General features: G+C 42.4%; 1 protein-coding gene across 1 annotated transcript in view; it reads left to right on the top strand.

Moving 5' to 3' along the window:
* Nucleotides 1-25,881, top strand: part of Chsy (Chondroitin sulfate synthase) — a 344,497-nt gene that overhangs the window by 241,215 nt on the left and 77,401 nt on the right.

Genomic DNA, 25,881 nt, shown 5'->3' with positions numbered 1-25,881 from the left:
TCTTAGGGAGACACTCTCTCTCTCTCTCTCTCTCTCTCTCTCTCTCTCTCTCTCTCTCTCTCTCTCTCTCTCTCTCTCTCTCTCTCTCTCTCTCTCTCTCTTAATTCCAGGGTCTCGTGTCTGAATGAATGCGCTCTCTCTTCAGGTATGTCTCAGGAATCGCTGGTACTTCCACAACAAGAACGCTGTTATAGTCGGGAGCGATTCTTGCCTGTTGGATCGTTTGTGATAGTCAGAAATGCATCTGACAGGGGAAAGGTCTATCAACTCCCCTCTTCCTGATGTTCATCTGTACACAGTTGCCTCAGATCAAGGTTGGGAATCAACCTTGGAGGAATCCAGGCCTCCGATCGAGAGTAGTCAATAAATCTTCAGGAAAATCAGTGCTGTAAAGGAAGCCCTCAGTTGTTCTCAGTCTTAGTGCGCTACAGAGTAGTGGCTATGTTTAGTGACAGTGTAATTGCCGTGTCGTATCTGAAGAACTCGGAGGGGAACAGGCTCACAGAACTCAATACTATACTATGGCACATAGTCCTGAGAGGGTGCGAAGAACGAAAAGTGTCTCTTCTTCCCCAATTTATATCGGGAGTCTCAAAATGCGGGCAGATTAAGCTAGGTCGCTCGTTCAGGTATTGCGGGAGAGTGGACTTTGACTTAGGAAGTAATATGTCAGGTTCTCTGGAAGTGACCAGCAACTGTCGACTTATTCGTGACATGATTAAACCATCGTCTTCCGGATTATTTCTCTAATGGTATCCCCATTTCAATAGTCACCAAGGTGACTTTACAAGTTGGAATCACTTGCATGTGTACGCCTTTCCTCCATCCGGTCTCATTAATCAAGTAATAGGGAAATCACAGGAGAGTGTCAAGACGACCTGGACTCTAATAGCTCGCCATAACACGCTTGGTTTCCGGAACTCCTAGAGCTCTCTACAGAAGTTCCGTTGTCCCTACCAATGCGAAACTACTCAGATGACCGCATTCTTTCTATTATTTTCCAAACCCTCGCATGCTGGACCTAGTTGCAAGGCAACTGTAGAGAGAGCCGCTAAACAGTCCGGACTCTCTAAAATTGTGCCTAAATAGTTTTCTTTTAGATTAAGTCAACCTGTAAGCCTTACCAGGTTCAGCTAGAAATGGTATAGAAGTTAGTGTCGTAAGGAAGGTCATTCCATCTCTTGACCTTCCATAGCCAAAATAGCGGATTTTCCTTTATTCCTCCTGAAAATCAAGTCTTTCATATTCGGCCATTGCTGACTACCGCTCAACGATTAGCGGTATATTTAGTTTCCACATTCCTGAAGTTTCAGGTAGTAGGATAATCGTTGATTAAGTTCTTGTAAGATTGAACGTCCTGTTTTTGCCGACTCGGGCGCCCTTATTGGGACTCATTGGAAGTATTTCAATATTTATCTTGCTTTCCCCTGCCTTTGAGCCTATTGAAACTATAACGTTAAGACACTGAGAAGGTGCCTTTTCTTACGGCTTTAGCTTCAGCTAAAGGGTTGGGTAAGCTTCAGGCAGTTTCTAGGTTGGGTTCCTGTGCGAGAATGATACATATTGTCTGTCTTCCGGAATTTGCGGCGACGAAAGAGTCTGAGGTTAAAACTCTGCCTTGTTCGTTTAAAGTTCTTTATCTGCAAGTGTTCATTACTGGTGATCCAGCGGAGATACCTTTATGTCCGGAGGGAGCATTAAAGTCTATTTATCAAGGGTTGCGAAACTCCTTCCGCTTCCGCACACACTTGTGTCTCCTCGAATCTTTCCCGTCCACCGTCAGAGAATGTGATTAGTTACTTTCGGAGGGCTTCTCAGGGTTGTTCTTCGTCGCCTTCAGCTCTGTATTTTCCTGACCGCACAGTATTCGGAGTATGTCCAATTCATCTTCCTTTCCCAGGAATTATTTACTGCCGTCTATTCTGGAAGCAGCTACTTGAAAGTCCATCTCAGTGTTTACTCATTTTACTTAGTGATGTTCGATTCGCCTCACAGCGTTTAGCGGCGAAGTCTATTATGTAGGGTGCGTTCATTTAGCTGAGGGGGTATTAACGCGGAGGTTTGGGGGGTTATTCTCTTAAGGGGGGGTTTACACGGTCAAACAGTTCGTCAAACGCGGTTCGCAGACCTGTGTTTGAAGTGATGTCCGAACATGTGAATGGGGTATTTGGTTGTCGAACACATTGTTGAACGGTTTGAAGAAAGTCTGTTCGAGCCTGACTTTGTGGGCGGGGCTTCATTGTCCACAAATCATTTGAATGTGAGAACGCGCGTCGAACATCAAACTTCAGTTTATAGTTGTAGTAGTAACAACAGTAGCAACACCAATGACTCTGAGATCATGAGATGTCGCACTATTTTGCACGTGTAGTGGCGAAGTCTATTATCTAAGGTGCGTTCATTTAGCTGAGATGGTTTTCGCTTAGTGCGGAGGGTTATTCTCTTAGGCCGCGTTAGTGGCAAAGCTCATTTTCTAGGGGCGTTTATTTAGCTGATGCGGTATTCGCATAGTGAAGAGATTCTTAGGTTAACCAGATAGAGGAATTCCTTTTAGTCTTTAGAATTCTTAGGCAACAGTGATAATATAATCACAAGAACTTAGGTTTAGTACGTTTTAAGTATCTTAGTCTTTGATAGTTTCCCTACGAGAGTCCAAGGGGTACTCTAGTAGGCTAGGCTATTTTGTCGGCACTGAGATACTTTTTCGCTCGTCAATCGTCGGACCTTATCCGGAGGATCAGCGGCTCGGCACACTACTTCATTTCCCTCCATACATGAGAGGCTATGAATAGCCACATGGGAGGTCACCTTACTCCTCCATACATGAGAGGTTCTGAAGAACCACATGGGAGGTTGACGGACTGAGACAGTACAGACCTGACGGGCGATCAGAGTATTTTCCATCATGTCTCATCACCAAAAGCAACAATTGATAAGGTGAGTGTTTAACTAGATAGGTATCCTAGCCGAGAGTACTGACCTGACTCGATCAAAGTACTCTCCAGCAGGTCTCTTCACTGAAACTATTGATTGATATGGTGAGTGTTTGACTAAATGAATATCTTATGCAGAGCAGATTGGTGAGCTACCATCTCTGTGGTTGTCAAAGGGGCGTGCAATAGAATTGATCCCTCCTCCTCTAAATGTTGTTAATCGGGCTAATTCAGGTGTTCAGGGAGTGTATTGCAATATGAAGTTTTCATAATAAAACTAATATTGTAATACTTACCTGAACACCTGAATGATTCCCACCCTCCTTCCCCACATCAATTTTGACCTTGAATAAAGCAGTTGATGAAAATGGGGCGTGTCAGCGCACACCTGTGTCAGCGTTGCCAACCGTTTGTTATGGTAGCTCAAGTGACAAGATTTTACCTGCAGCGTTGGTAACGCTGGCTGTTAAAATTCCCACTATAGCTATAGTGGGATGGGTAGTTGAGAGTTGTTCGGGCTAGTGGGATTAAGGGCTAATTCAGGTGTTCAGGTAAGTATTACAATATTAGTTTTATTATGAAAACTTCATATTACAGTACACTGTTTTGATTTAAATCTTTCAAGCAGTAATTTGTTGCTCAGATCTTTGGTTAGAAATTGTTTCAATATTGGGTTTTCTAACATTTTTGAGCATGTTTTGAAAAATCTCCCAGAATTCACGAATGATGCTTTACAAGACTATCGGGGGGAACAGAATCAGTCTATTTTCTTTCCTTAAAATCTATGGCCTCTTCTGTATCTACAGACATCTTTTCCCCTATGGCTTCAAAATCTTCTATTACTTTTTCTCAACCTTCCGTTTCGGGTCATTCTTCGGAGAGACTTTCGGTTTCTTCTCTCGCTCATCCGAGCTCTCTACCCTTAGCGGACTTGCCTTCGGGACAATCTTCCACAAATCTTATGACTTCTCATCCTCCGGAGCTAGTTGCTGTGGCAACTGGCAGTGCGGCTGTTCCCGCGTTCAATGTTTCAGCTCCGGTAGTCTCAACAATCACTCCGGTAGCTAGGATTACTGGTAACCTATCATCCGCAAACGCTTCGTGTTCGGTACCCCGCAGTTTTCCATGCGAAACTCCTGTGAGCTCCGGTCCGACTGGTACGTTCCCCACCTGTATGACGTCATCAACAGGGACTCCGATGGTTACCCCGAGTGTGGCTTCTTCTCTCTTCCCTCCTTCAGTACCTTCCTTCTCTACCTTTCCAACAGGTTTCTCTGTTCCTCCGGTTAGGATGGGTTTTGTAGGTTCGGGTTCGGTTGTGAGTCAGCAGGGGTTTTTCCCCCCTTGTTCTTCTTCCGCAAATAGCGGAGTGTCTGCTGCTGCAATTCCTCATCCGCATGCGACTGTTATTCAGTCTAGTTCGGGGGTTGCGGGTGTTGCGGCTTCCCCGTTTTCTGAGGTGGGCGTGGTTCGCCCAGGTGTGGCTGGCCCAAGCGTGGCTCCACCGTTGTTGGAGAGTGCGGGTTTTGCACAACCCTTCTCGGCTGCCCACAACATGATTGCGACTGATCCTCCAGGTGTTCGTCTTGCTCACTCAGGTATTTCGTGTTCCGGGTTGACTGATCCAGCGTTTTCTAGGTGTCAGCCTGTCTCGGTTCCTGTCTCGACTCGGTTGGATCTTTCCAATAAGGATTTCTCTTGCGAGGAAGAGGATCCGGTACCGGAAGCCTGTTCTCCTTCAGCAAACGAGAACGAGTACAAGCGAATGGTGGACTTCATTCATGCGCTTTATCCACAGTCCATGGCTCCGGAAGAACCTTTTCAACCTAATCAGGCGATGTTTGAGTCGCTGTTTGCGACAAAATCAGTGGTTGCGCATGCACCAAAGAATCTAGTTTGGTTTGGCCATGTCAAGCAGGCATTGAGGAAGGTGGATGGTAGGTTAGCGGCATTAATTGGGTCGGGTAGGCAGGATTCCACCTTGCTTCCTACTCGAAAGGGTTTTTACAAGGTTGCGGGTAACCCTTCTGGGGGTGTTAGGGTCCCTCTAAATGAATCAATGGAAGCTCTTCTGTCTAGGGTCCCTTCTTCGAATCGTTTGGTATCTGTCACGGCTAGAGAGGCGGGTATTTTGGAAGACACTTTCCGTACTCAGTCGGAGGCCTTATTGTTCGACAATCTCATCACTTCGGTGTCAATGGGACTGGCCTATCAGGCAAACATTTCGGCTGGATGCACAACTTTCTTTGGTAAGAAAAGGAGGGACTTCTTTCTGAACCATCTGCCTCCGCATTATTCAGACATTCACAAGAGGGTTCTGTTGAGGGCACCATTGGCGCTCAGCAACAGTCTTTTCAGGGAAGAAGATGTAGGGTCTATGGTAAATTTCGTTTCCTCATCTTCGGCTGTCGAGTCACAGCAAGCAATGATTCGGGTGGCAGCGCAGACCGCCAGATCACCGAGATGTTCAAGGATGACATCACCATCTAAGCGGACGCGTTCCAAATCACCAATTAGGTCCCCTAAGAAAGTCCATTTCTCATCCAAGTCTTTAGTTCCTGCTTCAGATCTGAAACCCTCTGTCCTTAAGAAGGGTTTTCGGAAATAGGAGACGTTCCCCTCGTCTGCACCGGTAGGAGGTTGCCTTGCTCCATTCTGGGAAATCTGGAAGGAGTGTGGCGCAGAGAGTTGGGTAGTGGAGGTTAAGAAAGGGGTACAGAGTCCCTTTTCGCTCTCTCCCTCCGCTATCCAGCTCACTGGTTCATCTTCCCAGTTATTCCCTTTCCTCCATCAGGGGAATAGCTTTAGCAGCAGAAGTCCGAGCCCTTTTGGAGAAGGGAGCATTAGAACCTGCTCCTTCTTCCCCAGGTTTTGCAGTCGGATTTTTGTGGCACCAAAGTCTGGAGAGTCTTAGAGACCCATCATAGATCTCTCGAGTCTCAACTGGTATATCATCTCCCCGAAGTTCCATATGGAAACTTCTCAGTCGGTGCTGCGGTCCGGAGAGACGACTGAATGATTTCAGTGGACCTCAAGGACGCATATCTCCAGGTTCTGGTTCATCCGGAATCTCGGAAGTTCCTTCGATTCTCGGGTCCAAGTGGAACATTTCAGTTCAGAGTCCTCTGCTTCGGTCTGACCACAGCACCTCAAGTCTTTACGAGTGTGATGTCTCCTATATCAGAGATAATGCATCGTCGGGGTTTCAGGATGAGGCACTACCTCGACGATTGGTTAGTTCAGGCTTTGTCAGTAGACGAAGTTTTGCAGGCGAGGGACTTCTTACTAAACTTGTGTCAGAAGTTGGGAATACGAATCAACTTGGAAAAGAGTTCTTTAATTCCAGCTCAGACAAAGACGTATTTAGGAATAACGATTCAGACGCGTCTTTTGAGGGCTTTCCTGATGGAGGAACGAGTCTTGGCAATTCTGAGCCAACTGGAAACATTCAGATCGAACAGAGCTCAACCTGTGAGCCTATGGAAGAGCTTGTTGGGCAGGATGGCCTCCCTCTCACTCCTAATTCCAAGGTCTCGTCTCCGGATGCGTTCTCTTCGGGCATGTCTCAGGAATCGCTGGGACTTGCGGGAAGAGAACGCGTTCATAGTCTGGGACGATTCTTGCCTGAAGGATCTTCGGTGGTGGTCAGAAGAATATCATCTGACCATCGGCGTAAGATTGGACTCCCCATTCCAGATGTCCATCTGTACACAGATGCCTCGGATCAGGGTTGGGGAGAAACCCTGGAGGAATGTCAGGCCAGGGGCCTTTGGACGAGTCTGGATCGGAGGGAGTCCATCAACCACAGGGAACTAAGAGCAGTAGAAGAGGCTCTAGGTTGCTTCGCAGATCAATTAAGCAACAGGACTGTAGCACTTTTTTGCGACAATGTAACTGCAGTATCATACCTCAAGAAGGAGGGGGGGACAAAATCGCAAATTTTGAACCAAGTCGCACAGAGAATTCTCCGCTGGTGCGAGTGCCACAGGACTACTCTCATTCCCCAGTTTGTGTCGGGAAAACTCAACGTATTAGCGGACGCCCTAAGCCGATCGCAAGAGGTTCTGGGAGGAGAATGGACGCTAGTGCAGGAGGAAGTTCAACTTCTATTGAAGAAATGGCCAGCAATGATAGACCTGTTCGCTACAAGACTAAATTTTTGCCTCCCAGTATACTTCTCCCCAGTAGAAGATCCCATGTCGTTTGGGACGGACGCCATGCTGCACTCTTGGAACAACATGCAAATGTATGCATTCCCTCCATTCAGAATGATTCAACAAGTGTTGATGAAGCTCAAGAACTCCAACAACACCGAAATGACGTTGATTTGCCCTTTCTGGCCTCAAAGACCTTGGTTCCCGGACCTTCTCGATTTACTGACAGATGTTCCGGTTTTCCTTCTAGAGAGGAAAGATCTTCTCAGACAGCCGCACTTCCATCACTTCCACCGGAACCTCCGAGTGCTGAAGCTAGCTGCATGGAGACTGTCCAGCGAGCAGCATGTCATGCTGGACTCTCTAAGGGAGTGGCTCGCCAACTGTCTTTCTGTCTGAGAAGATCAACCAGGAAGCTATATCAGGCCAAGTGAGTGGTTTACCGCAATTGGTGCCGGAACCAAGGTCATCATATTTCACTTCCAACGGTAGCAAAAGTAGCGGACTTTCTCCTTTTTCTTAGGAAAGAAAAGAAATTATCGTACTCTACGATCACCGGTTACAGATCAATGCTTAGTAGTACATTCCGTTTCCATCTTTCGCAATTGGCGACTAGCAGAATACTTCATGATCTCCTAAGGTCTTTTAAGATAGAACGCCCAGTTCTTCCTCTTCAGGCACCATCGTGGGATGTAGCGGCAGTATTAGGTCTCCTTAGATCGTCAGAATATGAGCCATTAGAATCACTGTCATTAAGGCAATTAACGAAAAAGGTATTATTTCTGGTTGCACTGGCCACAGCTAAAAGAGTAGGAAAAATTCGGGCTGTTTCAAGAACTGTATCCTTCTCAGGGAAAGATATTTTTCTGTCCTACTTGCCGGAATTCGTAGCTAAATCAGAATCGGAATCGAATCCTTTACCCAGAGCATTTAGAGTAACGTCTTTGGAAGATTTCGTAGGAGGTGACGCTTCAGAAATGCTGAAAGCTTATTTATTACGCATAGAAAAGATGTTGCCTCGCCCGAGAATGCTATTCTTTTCTCTCAGATGTCCTTCGCGTTCGATCTCGAAGAATACTATTAGTTTTTTCTTAAGAGAAGTGATTCAACAGTCGTCAGCAAATTCTGCAGCTATTTCGGAACCATCGAACTCCTCTGAGCGCCCAAGAGCTCATAGTATTAGAGGGGTGGCGACATCGTCGGCATTTCTCAGGAATTTCTCGGAGTCGGCAATACTAGAAGCGGCAACTTGGAAATCAGTATCTGTTTTCACTTCTTTCTACCTTAAGGACATTCAATTTTCGTCGGAGAAGGGTTACTCGCTGGGCCCTTTTGTGGCGGCCAATTCATTTCTTTAGTAAAGGGTAAACTAAGGGTTGAGGGGGGGGAGAGTAGGGGCAGGGTTGGATAGCGTAAGATAGGTGAGTAGAACTGTCAGTGAATCGGAATTCATTTATGGAACACAAGATTTTACAATAATTCAATGAGGTTAGGTAAATCCAGGTGGTTTTCAGCTCGATTTATTCACCCATTCGGCACAGCGTCGACAGCAACGGATGGCTATGAATCGGAAGATCCGACTGCACATTCAACTTATCCTCCGTACATGAGAGGCTACAATAGCCACATGGGAGGCTCGTCGTTCCCCTCCATACATGAGAGGCTACCAATAGCCACATGGGAGGTTCACCAGGCTCCACTACATGCGAGGCTTTGATTAGCCACATGGGAGTTAGTTTTCCCTTCTTTCATGGGAGGTTTTCTTTGAATACCACATGGGAAGTAGCTCGACTCAGACAGTACCGTGACTTGAGACTGATGTTAAGGGTATTCTCTCCTTTCAGGCATCCCCACCTGCCGAGTGGACAACCAGGTGAGGTTTTCGTTTATATGCATAGTAGACAGTTAATGAGTTACCTGCTTTATTTGTTGGTAGGTCGGTCTGACTTAATTGAACCCACCTCCACTAAATTTTGTTAATTGGGCTAATTCAGGTGTTCAGGTGGTGAATTGCAATATGAAGTTTTCATAATAAAACTAATATTGTAATACTTACCTGAACACCTGAATGATTCCCACCCTCCTCCCCACTTCAATCTGATTAATGAATAATGCAATTGGGGGTCTCGGCCATACACAGCCGGGACTTGCAGCAGCGTTGCCAACAGTATGCTAGGTAACTCATTTGACAAGATTTTCCTCTAAGCTTTGGTAACGCTGACAGTTAATTACCCACTTAGTGGGTAATGAGTTGGGGATATAGTTCGGGCTGGTAGGTAACCAGGGCTAATTCAGGTGTTCAGGTAAGTATTACAATATTAGTTTTATTATGAAAATCTTTCAAGCAGTAATTTGTTGCTCACTGATCCAGTCAGTCAGTGACTTCTGTGTTTGGCATTTAGATCATGCCTACTCCTCTTCTGTTGATTCCATCTACTCTTCTTAATAAATATATATACTGTACCCCCTTCCAGTCTCTTTTTCCCCATTCCTTTGCACCATGATTGACAAACAGCTAAGATGCCCATTTCATGTCTGGAATTAATATTTGTCTGTTTTAGCTTCCATTTTGATTCTGTTTCTATTTTCCAATGTAAAATTTTCAATTTATCCTTATTATTTATAAGCCAGGATAATATTTGTAGCAACCCCATATGCCTGCAACTGGGGACCATTTCTAAGCTCATCCATTTAAATTGGAGAATCCTTGAAGCAGTCACTGGTTCGAGGGATCACACCTAAATAAGCATCTCCATCATGCACCTTGCTAACGTGGTAGTAAAGTCATAATCTAGGACATCAGAACAAGATTTCTATGACATATATGGACTAAGAAAAACATTTGAAGGACCTAAATGTAAAATACAGTAAGCCAACACTCTACATATGAACATTCATGTTACGAACATTCTGAGATACGAACAGACTAGGTCACAATTTAAAATTGTGTTCTTGATTTAACTTGTTCTTGCATGAATTTCCATTTTCTATATTTCCTCTCACCATAGAATATCGTATGATACAAATGTAAATGAAATGAAACCATTCATTGTTCTACTAGCTCTGTTTCAGGGAATGGCATACAAAAGAATAATTTTTCCCTTTTATGTTTCATGCTTGTAGTCCTTAGGATATAAAAATGCAAAATAAATTCTTTCATCCTTTCTTATTCTACATTGTTTAATTCCTAAAACAATATCAGTGTAAAAAAAAAGAACACAAAAAGCATGATAATTTTCATGAAAAAATTAATTATTTGGATACTTACCTACTGTTAAACTTAGCTGTATCTTCATGCTGGTTGGTGCAGTTGGTATTTAAAAAAAAAATCAATATACGCTTGGCTAACTCGCAAGGACTGTCGTTGTATTCATCTGTTCCCACCAGATGGTGCTGGAATGTGTATGTTCTGTCATATTTCTTCATGACCGCCCACTAAGAGAGGGGGTGGGCTGAATGGGTTTCCACTTTAACAGTAGGCAAATATCCAAACAATTTTGTCATGAAATTAACCACTATTTGGAATAAATCTTACCTACTGTTAAAGTTAGCTGACTACCACATTGAATAAGGATGGTGGGTTAGTGCAGCCAGAGATGGGTTAGTGTAGCCAGAGAAGCAGACTTCAGCCAAGTGAACTAAAAGCTTTTTAATGGAGAGAAAAAACTTCTCAACATTCCTGCTTGATGCATGATCTTTACTGACAAATACTGTCGTCAGACGTTGGAACCACAACAGGGTGTAAAATCCTCGTATCAAGACTTGTCAGAGGATCCTTAGAGGAGAAAAAAGGACTCTGTCTCGTAGAGTACTGCTGACTCCTGTGGCTGAGTCGAAAGCCCATAACCGACAGTCCAAAACTGAAGATAATTACTGTACTCATTTCATATATGAAGGTGTTCTCCTATACACTGATGTGTACCTTCATGCTCCCCAAATTCAGTAGCGGGCTTCTTAACAACTAACGATAAGATGGGAAGGCAAGGTTACTATGGGCTTAACTTGTGCTAAAATTGAACACACGCAAAAAATGAGGCAAGAATAGTTATAATTCCCCTGAGCTGCAAGACAGCCTTCCCTAGAAAGTGGTTTTAAAGGAAATGAAGACATGTTTACTGTACAGAAACCATGAGGATTATCTCCAAGAATGCCAGATTCTCAGGAATCAACTCTGTATGCATAGACTTTAGGTATCTTGGACTTAGGAGTGTTTGGCCTTCTGACACCACAGATAAATTCTTAGCTTCTCCTCTTACAGGTTTATGTCTATCCAGGTAAACCCTTAAGTTCTAACTGGACATAAGAAAGCCATTATTCCATTGCTATACAAGCAGATAAATCAAGCACTGACACAAATCTTGGAAGGGCTTTCAATTCTAAGTTTTTTCTCTAAGCAAAGAAGGAAAAGAGAGAGGTTGCTATGAGAGCAAGGGCAAAGAACAAGATAGGGCTTGAAGCTCACTAATATAACCTCTTAATAGGTCTATTCTGGACACTAAGACAGCCACTTCTTCATTGCCTACCAAAGCAGTTAACCCTTTAATGCCGACTGGACGTATTTTACGTAGACAAAAATTGTCATGCTGTTGTTTTGTTTACAAGCGTGACCCAGCTGCGCATGCGTGAATTTCTTTCTTCTCCCAAAAGAAAGCCTCAGCTAACTCTGCTGAAAATCTCAGAAATTCTTTAGTCACTTTGTCGTAATTTTTGCACCGTTTTCTATTAGCTGTTACATAAATTTTTATATGTGAAAATGTGCACAATTTCATGTAGAATAAAACAAAAAATAACTCGTGGTTGTAGCTTTTATAAGTTTTGAAATATTTTCGTATAAATCACGATAAGTGCCAAAATTTCAACCTTCAGTTAACTTTCACTCGACCAAAATGGTTGAAAAATGGAATTGTAAGCTAAAACTCTTACATTCTAGCATTATTCAATCATTTACCTTCATTTGCAACAAACAAGAAGCCTCTAGCACAATATTTCGATTTATGGTGAATTTTTTGAAAACTTTTCCTTACATCTGCTCTGGCTCTGCTAAAAATCTCAGAAATTCTTTTAGTCACTTTGTCGTAATTTTTTGCACCGTTTTCTATTAGCCGTTACATAAAGTTTTATATATGAAAATGTGTGAAATTTCATGTAGAATACAACAAAAAATAACTCATGGTTGTAGCTTTTATCAATTTTGACTTATTTTCATATAAATCATGATGTGCCAAAATTTCAACCTTCGGTCAAATTTAACTCAACTGAAATGGTCGAAAAATGCAATTGTAAGCTAAAACTCTTACATTCTAGTAATATTCAATCATTTACCTTCATTTTGCAACAAACGAGAAGTCTCTAGCACAATATTTCGATTTATGGTGAATTTTTTAAAAAGGCTTTTTCCTTACATCCGCTCTAACTCTGCTGAAAATCTCAGAAATCCTTTAGTCACATTGTCGTAATTTTTGCACCATTTTCTATTAGCTGTTACATAAAGTTTTATATATGAAAATGTGTGTAATTTCATGTAGAATACAACAAAAAATAATTAATGGTTGTAGCTTTTATCAGTTTTGAAATATTTTCATATAAATCATGATAAATATAAAAAATTCAACCTTCTGTCAACTTTAACTCGACTGAAATGGTCTAAAAAAGAAATTGTAAGCTAAAACTCTTACATTCTAGTATTACTCAATCATTTACCTTCATTTTGCAACAAACGAGAAGTCTCTAGCACAATATTTCGATTTATGGTGAATTTTTGAAAAAAACTTTTTCCCTACATCCGCTGTAACTCTGCTGAAAATCTCAGAAATTCTTTAGTCACTTTGTCGTAATTTTTGCACCCTTTTCTGTTAGTTGTTACATAAAGTTTTATATATGGAAATGTGTGCAATTTCATGTAGAATACAACAAAAAATAACTCATGGTTGTAGCTTTTATCAATTTTGACATATTTTCATATAAATCACCATGTGCCAAAATTTCAACCTTCGGTCAACTTTGACTCGACTGATATGGTCGAAAAATGCAATTGTAAGCTAAAACTCTTACATTCTAGTAATATTCCATCATTTACCTTCATTGTGCAACAAATTGGAAGTCTCTAGCACAATATTTTGATTTATGGTGAATTTTTGAAAAAAACTTTTTCCTTATGTCAGCTCTAACTGCTGAAAATCTCAGAAATTCTTTAGTCACTTTGTCGTAATTTTTGCACCATTTTCTATTAGCTGTTACATAAAGTTTTTTATATGAAAATGTGTGCAATTTCATGTAGAATACAACAAAAAATAAATCATGATTGTAGCTTTTTTCAGTTTTGACATATTTTCATATAAATCACGATGTGCCAAAATTTCAACCTTCGGTCTACTTTGACTCAACCAAAATGGTCGAAAAATGCAATTGTAAGCTAAAACACGTACATTCTAGTAGTATTCAATCATTTACCTTTATTTTGCAACAAACAAGAAGTCTCTAGCCTGAATATTTCGATTTATGGTGAATTTTTTAAAAAACTTTTTCATTCGTCCGTTTAGAGGAACTTCTCTGCTGAGTTCATGGATCACAGTCATTGTTTACAAGCGTGACCCAGCTGCACATGCACGAATTTCTTTCTTCTTCCAAAAGAATGCATCAGCTATCTCTGCTGAAAATCTCAGAAATTCTTTAGTCACTTTCTTGTAATTTTTGCACCGTTTTCTATTAGACGTTACATAAAGTTTTATATATGAAAATGTACACAATATCATGTAGAATACAACAAAAAATAACTCATGGTTGTAGCTTTTATCAGTTTTGAAATATTTTCATGTAAATCACAATAAGTGCCAAAATTTCAACCTCTGGTCAACTTTGACTCGACTGAAATGGTCGAAAAATGCAATTGTAAGCTAAAACTCTTACATTCTAGTAATATTCAATCATTTACCTTCATTTTGCAACAAACGAGAAGTCTCTAGCAAAGTATTTCGACTTATGGTGAATTTAAAAAAAAAATACTTTTTCCTTATGTCCGCGCGCGCTAACTCTGCTGAAAATCTCAGAAATTCTTTAGTCACTTTGTCATAATTTTTGCACCATTTTCTATTAGCCGTTACATAAAGTTTTATATATGAAAATTGTGCAATTTCATGTAGAATACAACAGAAAATAACTCATGGTTGTAGCTTTTATCAATTTTGACATATTTTCATATAAATCACCTTGTGCCAAAATTTCAACCTTCGGTCAACTTTGACTCGACTGATATGGTCGAAAAATGCAATTGTAAGCTAAAACTCTTACATTCTAGTAATATTCAATCATTTACCTTCATTTTGCAACAAACGAGAAGTCTCTAGCACAATATTTCGATATATGGTGAATTTTTGAAAAAAACTTTTTCCTTGCGTCCAAGCACGCTAACTGCTGAAAATCTTGGAAATTCTTTAGTCACTTTGTCGTAATTTTTGCACCATTTTCTATTAGCTGTTACATAAAGTTTTATATGTGAAAATGTGTGCAATTTTATGTAGAATACAACAAAAAATAACTCATGGTTGTAGCTTTTATCAGTTTTGAAATATTTTCATACAAATCACGGTATGTGCCAAAATTTCAACCTTTGGTCAACTTTGACTCAACCAAAATGGTTGAAAAATGGAATTGTAAGCTAAAACTCTTACATTTTAGTAATATTCAATCATTTACCTTCATTTTGCAACAAATTGAAAGTCTCTAGCACAATATTTCGATTTATGGTGAATTTTTTAAAAAACGTTTTCCTTATGTCCGCGTGCGCGCTAACTCTGCTGAAAATCTCAGAATTTCTTTAGTCACTTTGTCGTAATTTTTGCACCGTTTTCTATTAGCCTTTACATAAAGTTTTATATATGAAAATGTGTGCAGTTTCATGTAGAATACAAGAAAAAATAACTCATGGTTGGACCTTTTATCAGTTTTGAAATATTTTCATATAAATCACGATAATTGCCAAAATTTCAACCTTCGGTCAACTTTAACTCAACCGAAATGGTCGAAAACTGCAGTTGTAAGCTAAAACTCTTATATTCTAGTAATATTCAATCATTTACCTTCATTTTGCAACAAACAATAAGTCTCGCACAATATTTTGATTTATGGTGAATTTAAAAAAATACTTTCCTTCCTTTCTCCATGTTCCAACTCTGCTGAAAATCTCAGAATTTCTTTAGTCACTTTGTCGTAATGTTTGCACCATTTTCTATTAGGCATTACATAAAGTTTTATACATGAAAATGTGCGCAATTTCATGTAGAATACAACAAAAAATAACTCATGGTTGTAGCTTTTATCAGTTTTGAAATATTTTCATATAAATCATGATAAATAGAAAAAAATTCAACCTTCTGTCAACTTTAACTCGACTGAAAATGGTTGAAAACTGCAATTTAAGCTAAAACTCTTACATTCTAGTAATATTCAATCACAGACCTTCATTTTGCAACAAACGGAAGTCTCTTTACAATATTTCAATTTATAGTGAATTTAAAAATTTTTTAATGTTCACATTGTTAATTCATTCATCATTTTGTGATAATATTTTCTCTTTGTTGCTTTGATCGTTTTCCAATTTGTTATATACCAAAATCATCGCAATTTAGTGTATAGTACAACAAAAAAAATATAACTAATTAGCTTTAACCATTTTGCTCACAGCGTGATTTGTATACAATTATATATGAAATTTTTTTTGCACTGTCATATATTCCAGTATTTATATATGATAATGATATTTTTTTCATTTCTGATGATTGCATACTAAACTTCAGACAGTGAGAAAAAGGAGCCAAAAATGAACTCTTAATCTTAAAAACTAAGCGTGCTGTGATTTTTTGAAAAACTTTTTTTATCGCTTAGGCTGCTAACTTTCTGAACCCTGATCCATACGGCAGACACTTTTGTAAATAGAGGCTCATTGTTTAAGGGTTAAATTAGGCATTGTAACCAAAACTGGGAAGGGCTTACTCCTCTATATCTTTTCTCTAAGTAAAGGAAGAAAAAGGGGGGTTGCTACTATAACAAAGCCTTCAACAAAAGATGGCTTGAAGGTCACTAATACACTTTGCTGCAATGTCATCGTCTCTGAGTACAGTATGTGTTTTACAGACTGTTGGATAATTCAGTCCAAAAACCTAGTAGTACACGAAATATTTGGTTTTACATCTCACTGACAGTAGAATCCAAGATATAAACTTTTACTGGGTTCCATCTCATGTTCGTGTGGCAAAAAATGAAAAAGTAACCTCCATAACAAAAGCAGCAGTCATTTCAACCTCCAAAAATAACATCCTTCTCCCTGTGAAATATAATTCACTTATAGTAGTAATTACACATTATGGAACTTTTATAGAGTGATTGAAAACAAAAAATAATTTGCAAATTCCTCACATATTTGGAAGTATCTAAATATTTAAAAATTGCGAGGTGGTACTTTGCAGGATAATATAGTCTTTTAATGACTGGGACCCCTCAACACTTTTGTGAGGACTGCCTTTTGCCATTAACTATTACACATTTCATAACTGAATATCCAGTTTTAGGTGGTGAGTAACAAAGGCAGTATTTTAGCTGCAGGGAAAGTCATGATGATTACAGACTTTCTCAAATTTAGGAACTAGTTTTAATTAAGAAAATCTTTTGCTTTTTTTAACCCTTAAACGATCTATTTACAAAAAAACGTCATGGTGCCAAGCAGTTGATTTCTAAGCCTTCTGTTGCGAAAAAGTCTTTTTCAAAAATCACGGTGGACACTTAGTTTTAAGATTAAGAGTTCATTTTTAAATCTTTTTTTATCATTGCCTGAAGTTTAGTATGCAACCATCAGAAATGAAAATAGATATCATTATCATATATAAATATTGGAATATATGACAGCTAAAAAAAGCTCATATATAATTGTATACAAATCATTTTAAGCAAAACGGTTAAAGGTAATGAGTTACTTTTTTTAGTTGTATTGTACACTAAATTGGATGATTTTGGCATATAACAGATTGTAAAACAATTAAAGCAACACAGAGAAAATACTATCACAAAATGATGCATGAATTACAACAATGTTGATGTAAAAAAAGTTTTTTTTCAAAATTCACCATAAATCGAAATATTGTGCTAGAGACTTTCCAATTGTTTCAAAATGAAGGAAATTGATTGAATATTACTAGGCTGTAAGTTTTTAGTTACAATTGCATTTTTTACCATTTCGACGAAAGTTAAAGTTGACCAAAGGTTGATTTTTTCTATTTATCGTTATTTATATGAAAATATTTCAAAATGGTAAAAGCTAAAAGCATGATTTATATTTTTGTTGTATTCTAAACATCCTGTTGCCTCACAAATACGCAAACACTCGCAAAAGTTCTGCAAAACACAGATGCGTCAAGATATGCATCTCCGATGATGCAAATGATGCTTTCTGGTGCAGAATGAAGAAACTCAGCGCATAGAGCTGGATTGTGAAAGCTTATAAACAAAACAACAGCGTGATCCGTGAACTCCCAGCATCCTCAAGGTTGTGATTTAAAACCTTTCGCAAACTAGGCCTATAATTATTTTTCCGCCAATATTTAAAAACTGGATTTTTATCTCGCATCCATACTTGGTCCACTTGGCACCCAACAGACAATTTTAGTGCAATGTATGGTAAGGACGTCCAGTAGGCGTTATTTAAGATACTTGGAATTGAAGATAAGGTTTTGTTTCAATTCTACAGGTTTTCATGGAGATGGATTTGTCTGATTTTGGAATCTTTATTTTCGATCTAATCTGTACTGCTTAGCCATGGTGTTTTAGAATACAGCGTAGGCAGTCCCCGGTTAACAGGGGTTCGGTTATTCGCGATCCGGTTTTACGGCATTTGTCTAGTGACGAAAACCAGCAATTTTTGGCACCGAAAATCGCCAATTTCCGCTTACCTGCGCTGATTATTGGATATTGGTGCCAAAACATACTAAGCCCTGAAAATCGCCGAAAAAGGGATTTTGACAGAGGAAAAATCTATTTCTGAGGAAGGTCCCGTGTCACCCGGTGAAATTCCATTACAGCACGAATTTCTAGGTATAACAATGCTAGATATACCAGAGAAAAAGAGCTTTCAGGAAAGCTGGGGTTACTACCCCAGTCGAGCGTCTTCTAGGAAGACGTCGGTATAATGAAGGGTGAGTGAAATACCACTACCACGGAAACCTACTCAAAGATCTCTCCCCTATCAAAACCCCGAAAAGAGCGGTGAGCCGTTACAGCCCCACACACCAACACCCGCCAGGACGGCGACACCAGCGCCACCTACTTCATTCCATGCTAGCACTAACCCCAGACTTGGCATGTGCAAGAGGGGAGAGTACTAGGTGAGTCAGGGAGGGTCACCGGGTGACACGGGACCTTCCTCAGAAATAGATTTTTCCTCTGTCAAAATCCCTTTTCTGAGTCCAGTCCCGTGTCAGCCGGTGAAATAGTGATAGAGAATCATGCCAAGACTGCAAACTACTGGAAAAAAAAAAAAAAAGGTAATCTGAAGAAAATGGCAAAATTGTTTACCAAAATAATTTTAATTAAGGGAATCTCTTCCATGAAGCAAGAATACTAAAAGACTAAAGCATACTTAAATCTAAGGCACATCAAAAAACTTAATACTATGAACACTGGGGAGGTCCCGGTCACGATGGGGAAAAAACCCCAAAAATCTTAAAATTACTTAAAGCATAAGTGAAACATGAAATGTGCACAGAACAACTGAAATACAACCTTAAAACTATACACGTAAACTTAGGCTAAAACACGTAAGAGACAAAACTAATGAAAATTAACATATACAGAATATATCATATCTGGGGTACATGGAGCCAAATAAAAACTGTCCAGTACCCCACAAGAAAAAACAATTATGGCATGTCAGATTACAGTTTTTCCATCAACAGATACAAGATACATCAATATGAGGAGCTAGGCAGTGAGGCATAATCAACCAGGAGAATAAGCAGAGAAGTAAATGAGGCAGGCGGGCGGGGGAAAGGAAAGGATAAGGATATGATTATTTAAGGTGGGGAGATGACACTTCCCACAGCTATTGTAGAAAATTTCAGGGCTTGAGTGATTTTAAATAGTGGCGTTTAAACACTAGAGGTGATTTCCAACCCGTATATTTAGATAACTCTGAAAAGTCCATATTATGAAAGTAATTAATGGAAGTAGCAACTGCTCGAATATCATGAACCTTAGGAACTGAATCTGGGTTGGCCTGTTTAATGAAATACAGAATTTGTTGTCTTATAGCATTTAGTGAAAGAGTACCACCTTTCTCCTGATAAAAAGAGGACCCGACTTACTCTGTGGAGTTCTTAAAAGGTAAGATTTAAGTGTATAAACTGGACATAAAGACTGGTCTTGAGGAAGGGGCACCACCTTCCAAGGAGACCACCTGTCCTGTGGGTCTTCGTTTTTAGCTAAAAATCTAGGGTCAGGGGAAAGGAGGACCTCTCCAGATGGGAGGAAGTTAACAAAATTATCACCTCTAGTGAGAGCCGACAGCTCTGAGATTCTAGCACCTGAAGCCAAGCTAATCAAAAATAAAGTCTTCCTTAACAGATCCTGATAAGAGCAATGAAAGTTATCCATCTCTGATGCTAACTTAAGGACGTCATTGAGAAACCACGTAACAGAATGTGGGCGTGATACTGGTCTCAGACGAGCGCATGCTCTGGGGATGGATGAAAAATAGGAATCTGTAAGGTCAATTTTAAAGCCGTAGAAATACTTTCTTCAATGCTGACTTGACTGTGGTAATAGTGGCCGGAGCAAGGCCTTTCTCAAACAGTGACCTAAAGAAGGAAACTCCTAAATTAGTCGTCATGATTTTGGCTTCAGATGCTTTTAGGAAGGAGGCTAATTTTTTGACTGCTGAGTCATACTGTCTAAGAGTAGAATCTCTTTTATCTGATTCTAAAAACAGAGTGTTGACAGGGTCAATGTTTGCTCCTTTTTGGGCTGCGAATTTTATAAAGTCCATAAAACTAGGGCATTCTGAATTCTTGAGGAAGCTGACACAGTCTTGGTTTGTACTGTCTGGGTCAGAATGGGCTTGGGAATCAAGACTCCAAATCCCAGTTCCTGAAGAAGAGGGGAACCAATTGCTCTTCGGCCAATAGGGGGCTACTAGGGCTGGTTGACCTTGAATGTCCTGAGTTTGTGTAAAACTTTCAGCAGTAAATTTATTGGAGGGAACAGATAAATCTTCTCCCAATTGTTCCAATCTACTGTCATTGCGTCTGTGGCGTAACGCCTGAGGGTCCAGGTTGGGGGCCACATAACAGGGGAGCTTGAAGTTGCTCTCCGTTGCGAACAGATCCACTTGGAGGCCCGGAACCCGGCGGCAAATCCATTTGAAAGATTCCACGTCCAGGGACCACTCCGTCTCCAACGGAGTAGTCCTGGACAGGGAATCCGCCACCACGCCCGGACTCCCCGCTAGGTGGGTGGCTGACAGGTGCCAGCCGTGCTTGTTCGCCAGGGAGAAGATAGCAACCATTACTTGGTTTACTCGACCTGATTTGGAGCCGCCCTGTTGATGCAATGAACTACCACTGCGCTGTCCAATACCAACCTGATATGAATCCGTTGGGGGGGCGGATTTTCTTCAGAGTTAGAAAGACCGCCATAGCTTCCAGGGTGTTTATATGGAACTGCTGAAACATTGTGGACCACGTTCCTTGTACTTTTGTTTTGGTGAATATCCCCCCAGCCGCTTAGAGAAGCGTCTGTGTGAACAACTAGTGCCGGAGGGGGAAATTGAAGTGGAACTGTTTTGGACAGGCCCTGACTGTGGTCCAAGGCCGCAGTCTTGTCTTTAAGATTTGAGGGATAGAGGAGACCTTGTCCTGAGCTTGACATTTGCTCGACTCCGCCACACTCTGTTTATGTCTTTTAATTTGGCTTTTAAGAGCAGGTCTGTCACTGAGGCAAATTGAAGAGACCCAAGGACCCTTTCTTGGGACCGGCGGGATGCTGATGGATTTTTGAGAAATCTCTTGGTGAGAGATGCTATCTCTTTCCTCTTGGGAGGCGGAAGAGATAACGTGTGAGAGGACAGATCCCACTGGAGACCCAGCCACTGAAACCGGGACTCCGGAGTCAGGCGGGACTTCTCTCTGTTCAGCTGAAAACCCAGTGACTCCAGGAAATTGATGACTATGGACGTGGCCTTCTGACACTCCAGAACTGTTGGTGCCCAAATTATCCAATCGTCCAGGTATGCTGCTAGGGATATCCCTTGGGACCGGAGTTGTTGTACTACCGTGTCCGCCAGCTTGGTGAATATCCTGGGTGCAATGTTCAGACCGAAGGGCATGACCCTGAAGGAGTAGGCTTGATTCCCGAGTCTGAAACCGAGGAACTGAGAGAAGTTCCGCGCAACCGGGACGTGATAATAAGCGTCTGAAAGATCGATAGAGGTGGTGACGGCTCCACGCGGAAGTAGAGTCCGTACCTGAGCTACCGTAAGCATGCGAAACTTGTCGCATTTTATGTAGAGATTTAGACGCGACAGATCCAGGATCACTCTTTGCTGATCGGAGTCTTTTTTGGGAACAGTGAATAACCTGCCTTGAAACTTTAGGTGCCTTACTTTCTTTATTGCTCGTTTGTTGAGCAATTCTGTCACATAATCCTGTAGGATTGATGTGGGTGGCTGGTAAAACCTGGTTAGAGGAGGAGGGTTTTGATCCAGCTCCATCCCAGTCCCTTGGACACAATGCTGTGTGCCCAAGGGCTGAAGGTCCATTGGTCCCTGAACCAATACAGGCGACCGCCTACCTGTGTTCTCTCAGTGGGAGGGAGCGGGTTTATTCCCCTCTACCACGTCCAGGTCTTCCCTTTGGGGTGGTGTTGGACTTTTCCTCTGTGAGGGGCCCTTGCCTCCTCCCCCTTGCAACCCTATTGAGGCCGTGAAAGTAACCACGGCCTCATCATATGTGGGGTTGTATGCTGGTGAGGTCACATACATAGGAGGGTGCAGCTGGTTGGACCAGCACATACTGTTGGGGTGAGCCTTGAGGTAGATGGCTGGGCCACTGCCGAGACCGGGACGGCTTGACTACCGCCTGATGGTGGGGCCTCTTATGCCTCCTGAACCGTTTGCCTCCTCTCGATTGGGGGCGGCCCAGATTCTGGGGTCTTGCGCTTATAGGCAGAAATGCCCCAGCGCGAGCGAAGACTCTGGTTGGCCCGTGTAGCCTCAGCCATAACGGATGTAACCTCCTCTTCAGGGAAGAGGTTAGGTCCCCAGATCGAGCTTTTAACGAGCTTGTTAGGCTCGTGGCGGATAGTGGCATCAGCAAAGATGAACTTTCTGCATTCCAGTCTGGCCATGATGAACTCAAAAAGTCAGACTGGAAGCCAGCCAGCAAGGACTTAGCCAAGACCTGGAAAAATGGCTCGTCCGAGCAGGAGACGGCAGTAGCTTCAGTAAGGCAGCCGGAGTTCAAGGACCGGGCTAACTTAGTCCGGGTCATCAAACTCCGCCTTTAGCAAAGATTCCGGCAGCTTGGGGAGCTGCTCACTAAACTGCGTGGAAGCGCAGAAGGGGTCCAGCTTCCCGACAGTGAAAGTGGACGGGCGCCCACCCAGAACTCGTTACTTCCTGGGAATACCAGGGAAGTAGGGTCTGTTTCCTTAATTGTGGTAAGGGGTTACCATCAAAGCACGCTCGGGCCGTAGCCAGAGCAACTTTGTCCAAACAAGGAGTGGGAAGGTTGTCTCCCAGGGCGAACATGGTGAAGTTGCCCTTGAAAGGAGTCAATTTTGTGTTGTCTGCCTGCCACTCCGTCAGAGTGCGCAGGAGAGCCGACTGAGCTTGGTCCCTAGGGATGATGACAGTCTCCCTAGGAACCTTGTCTGAACGAATCCAGGCTTCCTCCGTTAGCCTCACGAAGCCTGGATAAGGGGGCAAGAGATCGGGGGAAGAACTCCAATTCCTCCAACCGCCTCGTGCCAAGACCATCAACTGTCAGTTTGCCATCATGTTGATGGCCCGGAGTGCGAAACGCCAAGGGTTACCGACATCGAACGGCGGGAGGTCCGCAGTGTCGGGATAACATACTGTGGTTCGGCTGGGGGTGGGCGAGCCATTCCCGCCAGTATGTTGTCATGACTGGCCAACTTTTCGGAGATTTTTCAAATCTTGAATCTAGGTCCTCCGTGAACTGTTTGTAAAGTTGGTTTGTGGCAAGGCCTCTGCATCAAAAAGCAGGCTGGCGAGGAGGGCTTGGTTTTGCAGCCCTCTTACTCGCGCCTTGCCGGAGGAACCAGACTTGCTCCCGGAGGCTACAGGTCCTGAGACCTTAGCCTTCGACGGGGAAGGGCGATGCCTTCTTGGAAGACGAGGACTTGTAGCCCTTCGCCTTCCATGAAGTCTTCAACTTCAACTTGGGGATAGCAGATGGAGCTCTATCACCCAAGGAGGAAGACTTCACAAAACCTGAAAAAGAAGAAACAGATGAAGCAGGGAGTCAAAAAAGGGGGCCCGCCCCAACAACCTCACTTACCTCACCACTTACCACCTGGTCCTGCTCTGTGTTCATCGGTTCCAGGTCGAGATTAAAGCGCAACATCCTCCGAGACCTCAGCGATAGAGAATATCCACTTGGGGTGGCTGGGTCGCATCCCGGATCTGCTGGATGATGGGGTGGCAAGATCTTCTGGCACTGCAGCCGCCACCCGTGCGCCGGGTAAAGCAGGTCCTCAACCTGGCGTCGAGGACGTAGGGGCTTCCCGACGGAACATTCCTACCAAACCCAGCCACCCAGGCCCGGAGGGATTCCAAGGCAGACTTCTGGAAGACTTCATCCGCCTGCAAGAAAACCAGCAATTAGCTAAGAACGAAAAACAGTCCGAACCATATAAACAATATACAATATGAGGAGCATGGAACGGGAAAGAAGACTGTCACTTACCGACTCGTCCCTGGACAGTTGAGCAGAGAGCAAAGCAAACCTCACAACCATCAGGGTGCCAAACAACCAGGTCGTCCAGCCGGACCGCACAACCAGCGTGGGTCCGCACACTACGTGACCCGTAAGGTTGTTGAAGGGAGGCGGTACACCCCGCCCTCACAGCGAACAGTCTGTAAGAACAAAAAGTACATGAACCTCCCACCCTAAGCAAAATAAAGCTGGCAAGGCCAGGAAACTTCAACTACAACCGAATACTCCGGTGGAGAAGAACTCCCTAATCATAAACTGGGCCAATAAGCTTTAAATGCACAGAGTGGAAGGTTAAGTTTTCAGACCCCGGAGGACTCCGGGAATGAAGGAACGAGAAACCAGGAACCAACCATAAGGGCTGCCAGTAAAATAACGGCGGAGCCCCGGTGTGGGACCGACTCACGTATATATGGATAAAATGAAACAGGAGAGTACTCCTGTAGATAAAACAATCTAAATAATAATAAACAAAACAAAAAACAAGTGATGGTAAAACTCAGAGACCGGAGGGATCCGCCCTTATATATATATGAAACCTCTCCTTTTTTACTTCCCGCCGGAGAAACAAGATGGGTAAAATGCTCAATGTTCATAACATAAGGCGGAGCAATTATAATACCCTAACTCAACGTAACTCGACGGGAGAAAAGAGTGATGAGATAGTGATCTCGAACACGCTCGAGCAAAACAAACCACCAACCCCACCACAGCGATGCTAGGGACGGTATGGGAGGGAGCGAATCCCTCTACCAAAGGAGGAGTCCCTGAACTCGGAGAAAACGCCATCTAGCGTCACCCGCACGAGTCGAGCAAGGCTGGGGGGAGGAGGGGTGGGGGGGGTGGAGGGGTGGAGAGGAGTAGGCTACCAGGAAGGAACAGGAGACAGGGAGAAACATGTCACCCGCTCAACTGCATCCTTACACCACTCCAAATGAACTTGGGAAGGGTGGCCTACTACTAGGGAGCTACACAACCCAAGCCCAACTCCTGACTAGGCGAAGCCTAATATGGACCTAACCTAGTATAGGCTTAGGAAAGAGGAAGGAGTGTAAAAGGGAAGGAGGAAGCAACAGGGAGAGAAATTTTGTGCCGAGAACCAACCGGGAACGAGAAGGGGGCAAGAAGGCGACTAGCCTAGAGGAAACACATCCAAAGAACTCGATTCCCAAAATTGGAGGAAGAGAACTAAGGGGCTCACTCTGCCCACCAAAAAAACGACCCTGGAGGAAACAGCAACAAAACTCCTCAACCTGATCTCCCCACCCAGGGCAAGGGGATGGAAGCAAAACAAGCCTACTCCACAAAAACCATCACACATAAACAATAAAAACAAAATAAATGTGCTCAACAGGGAGCGTAGCCTACCTCGGGAAGAAGGTTAGATCTGAGGTTGTCATCAGAGGCAAACCACACAAAACAAAAAAAAAAAAAAATAAATAAATAAAATAAAATAAAAGAAGAGCACCATCTTCAAGAATAAAATAATTAGCCTAATACAGACTAAAATGAAAAGGAACCCAACCTGGTGGGGGGTACCTGGATGGGGCATCACTCCTAATAAAGGCCGACAGGCCAATGAAAAAAAAACAAAAAGGGGGGGAGCCACCGCAAGGAACCACCAGGAAGGAAACCAAGGGGGCAAATCTAAATATAACGACAAGGAGACAACTCCAACAGAAAAGAACAGAAGGAGTCGCCACGGCCGACATGGCTGGCGGGGGACGCCGTGGCGCCATAATAAGATCTCAATATTTATGAAAACACGAGACCAAAACAGCCAAAAAATAGAACAAAACC

Source organism: Macrobrachium rosenbergii, chromosome 2 (assembly GCF_040412425.1).
Source record: "Macrobrachium rosenbergii isolate ZJJX-2024 chromosome 2, ASM4041242v1, whole genome shotgun sequence".
NCBI classification, from domain to species: domain Eukaryota; kingdom Metazoa; phylum Arthropoda; class Malacostraca; order Decapoda; family Palaemonidae; genus Macrobrachium; species Macrobrachium rosenbergii.
The sequence above is the reverse complement of the archived record's forward strand: the minus strand, read 5'-3'. Positions and strand labels throughout refer to the sequence as shown.